This window comes from Bos mutus, chromosome X (genome assembly GCF_027580195.1).
Source record: "Bos mutus isolate GX-2022 chromosome X, NWIPB_WYAK_1.1, whole genome shotgun sequence".
NCBI lineage: Eukaryota > Metazoa > Chordata > Mammalia > Artiodactyla > Bovidae > Bos > Bos mutus.
Genome location: NC_091646.1, coordinates 128,690,244 through 128,693,556, shown reverse-complemented (window position 1 = coordinate 128,693,556; position 3,313 = coordinate 128,690,244). Strand labels below are relative to the sequence as shown.

The 3,313-nt window shown below is 42.3% G+C and overlaps 1 non-coding gene across 1 annotated transcript; it reads right to left on the bottom strand.

Moving 5' to 3' along the window:
* Nucleotides 1-2,563: 2,563 nt before the first annotated feature.
* Nucleotides 2,564-2,668, bottom strand: LOC138986534 (U6 spliceosomal RNA). Its single transcript, XR_011463349.1, has one exon. It is a non-coding gene; the product is annotated as a U6 spliceosomal RNA (small nuclear RNA).
* Between the last annotated feature and the right edge of the window lie 645 nt (nucleotides 2,669-3,313).

The following is a 3,313-nucleotide window of genomic DNA, read 5'->3' as shown; positions in this document are numbered from 1 at the left end:
GCAAAGAGCCGAAAAGACGGTCTTTTCCGGTCCGTGATGCTGGGAAAGACTGAAGACGGCAGGAGAAGGGGATGACAAAGGATGCGATGGTTGCGTGGCATCACTGACTTGATGGACATGAGTTTGAGCAAACTCCAGGAGATGGTGATGGACAGGGAAGCCTGGTGTGCTGCAGTCCATGGGGTCGAAAAGAGTCGGACATGACTTAGAGACTCAACAACAATATCTAATAATTGCTTAGTCTTTGTACTATAGCAATTTCGTAGAGCAAAGAGTTATTACAAACATATCCAAGCACGTGCATAAATGTACGGCACAAATTCTTCAGATTTGACTTTGATACAATAAAACCTAAATATGACCAACACAATTATGCAATTTCGAGACATTTAAATATTCAGACATTAAAAAATAATTTTTGTAGATTCAATCCTCATCAGCCAGTTTCAGGCAGAAAAATAACACTGACAATGTGTTTTTAAAGACGGCACAGCAATCTGAAAAAGGAAGGTGGTGTGGTTTAATAAAACTTGCCATGTACACTGCCAACTCCTGCACGAGGAACACAGGAACCCCTCCAATACTTGTGGTGGGTCAACCATTATGGGGAAAACCATGACACCCAGTGGCCAAAGACTTTCAATGCTGCATGAATGGCTCTGTGTCCCCTCTTCACTAGTCCTTCATCCACCCATCCACCATCCATCTATCAACTCATCTAGACATCTATACGTAGAATGAAATTCATAATACGGAAATAGGCAATGCATTCGTAAACGATTTTGTATTTTCACACTTGTGCATAAAAAGTATCCTTTTTATCTGAAAAAGTGTGAATGCTAATGTATAGTTTATGCATGTATATATGTTATCTGCATCAATGAAACTCTGTAAGTCTATGTCTATAGTACATACATCCATTGCAAAGAACCCCCTAATCTTCATTCATGGTCCGAATTCATTCTGTGCTGGCCCCCTTTTTTTCATTCTTTTGGGGAAAAAACCCTCAGAGGAAAGTGAAATGAATCACTCTGCTTGGTGAACCCATAAAAGCAGCAAACCTTATGTGTGTATGGAACAGAGCAATACATGATAAAAAGGGGGCCTTTGGATGAGGAAATTTATTTTTACATTTGTTGTTGCTCTTGGCCAGTTTCATTCATGAACTATTTTTCCCCCTGCATGTCATTACGCATGTAAGCCTAAGAAGGTCTATTAGTAGTTCTTTAGGAAAAGTTCCAGATTCTGAGCTTATCACAAAACTGATCCAGGACTTGCACCGTGTTCCAGAAGCCCCTGAAATTGTGTGTGTGTGTGTGTGTTGCTCAGTCGTGTCCGACTCTTTGTGACCCACTATGGGATGGTAGCCCACCATGGAATTTTCCAGGCAAGAAAACTGGAGTGGGTTGCCATTCCCTTCTCCAGAAGAATCTTCCCGACCCAGGCATGGAACCCGGGTCTCCTGCATTGCAGGCAGATTCTTTAGCATCTGAGCCACCAAGGAAGCACCTGAAATGACATTGTCTTTATTTGAAATAAGGGATACTGATGGACTGGGGTTATTATCATATTGTTGACTATATTCCCTCCACTACACATTCTCTCCCTTATTTATTTTATAACTGGCACTCTGTGCCTCTCACTCCCCTTCACCTAGTTCCCCCATCCTGCCAGCCCTTTGCTTCTGGCAACTATTAGATTGCTTTCTGTATCTGTGAGTCTGTTCCTTTTTCTTGTGCTTGTCCACTTGTTCTATCTTTTACATTCCACGTGTAAGTGAAAAAAAACACACTAGTAATTTTTCTCTCCTTTATCTTGCTAAGTAGAACACCTTCCAAGTCCACCCACGCTGTGAACATTTCATTCTTTTTATGGCCAAGTAATACTCCATTGAATATATCTACGACATCTTCTGCACCCATTCATCTGTTGATGGGACACTTAGGTGGCCTCCATGTCCAGGCTACTGTTAACTAGCACTGCTAAGAACACTGGGATACATGTAATTTCTGAAATTAGTGCTTTCACTTTCTGTAGATAAAAACCCATGAGTGAAAATCAAGATCATACAGTACTTCTCTTAATCTTTCTGAGGAACTTCCAAACTGCTTTCCACAGCGGCCGTGCCAATTAACATTTCTACCAACAGGGCTGGAGGGTTCTCTTTTCTCCACATCCTCACCAACACTTTTTTTTTTTTGATAGCCATTCTGAGTGGTGTGAGGGGATACTTCATTGGGATTTTGACTTCCATTTTCCTGATAATTAGTAATGTCCAGCCCATTTACATGTGCCTACAGACCACTGGCATGTGGTATTCATACCTTCAGCCCATTTTTTCATAGGACTATTTTATTTTTTTTAATATTGAGTTGTATGAGTTTCCTCCGCTCCCTTGTCTCTCTCTCTCCACACACACACACACACACACACACACACACACACATCTTAAGCCTTTCGAGCGTAACGCTTGCAAATATCTTCTCCCATTCAGTAGGCTGCCTTTTTGTTTTGTTGATGGTTTGCTTAACTGTACAAAACATTTAATTTTTAAAAAATGTTTTAAAATATGGAATGCTTCACAAATTTGCATATCGTCTTGCCGGGGGGCCATGCTAATCTTCTCTGTATCACTCCAGTGTTGCATACGTGCTCCTAAAGCAAGCACTAAAAAAGTGTTTTAGCCTGACCTCGTCTCTTCTGTTTATTTTCGCTTTTGTTTCCCTTGCCTGAAGAGACAGATCCAAAAAAGTACCGCTAAGATTCATGTCAAAGAGCATACTGCCTATGTCTTCTACGAGGAGTGTCATAGCTTCAGGTTTCACATGTAAGTCTTTAAGTCACTTTGAGTTAATTTTTGGATATCGTATGAGATAGTGGTCTTTATTGTTGTCTAGTCACTAGGTCGTCTCTGACTCTTTGCGACCCCACAGACTGTAGCCCGCCAGGCTCCTCTGTCCATGGGATTCTCCAGGGCAGAATACTGGAGTGGGTAGCCATTCCCTTCTCCAGGGGATCTTCCCAACCCAGGGATCGAACCCATGTCTCCTGCACTGAAGGCAGATTCTTTACTATCTGAGCCACCAGGGGTGTTGATTCATTGGGATATGACTCAGCCATCAAAAAGAAAGAACTAATGCCATCTACAGCACCATGGATGGGCCTAGAGACTGTCACACCATGTGTCATCCTTTACCATCTGAGCCAACAGGGAAGCCCAAGAACACTGGAGTGCGTAGCCTTTCCCTTCTCCAGGGGATCTTCCCAAGCCAGGAATGCGTCTCCTGCATTGCAGGTGGATTCTTTACCAGCT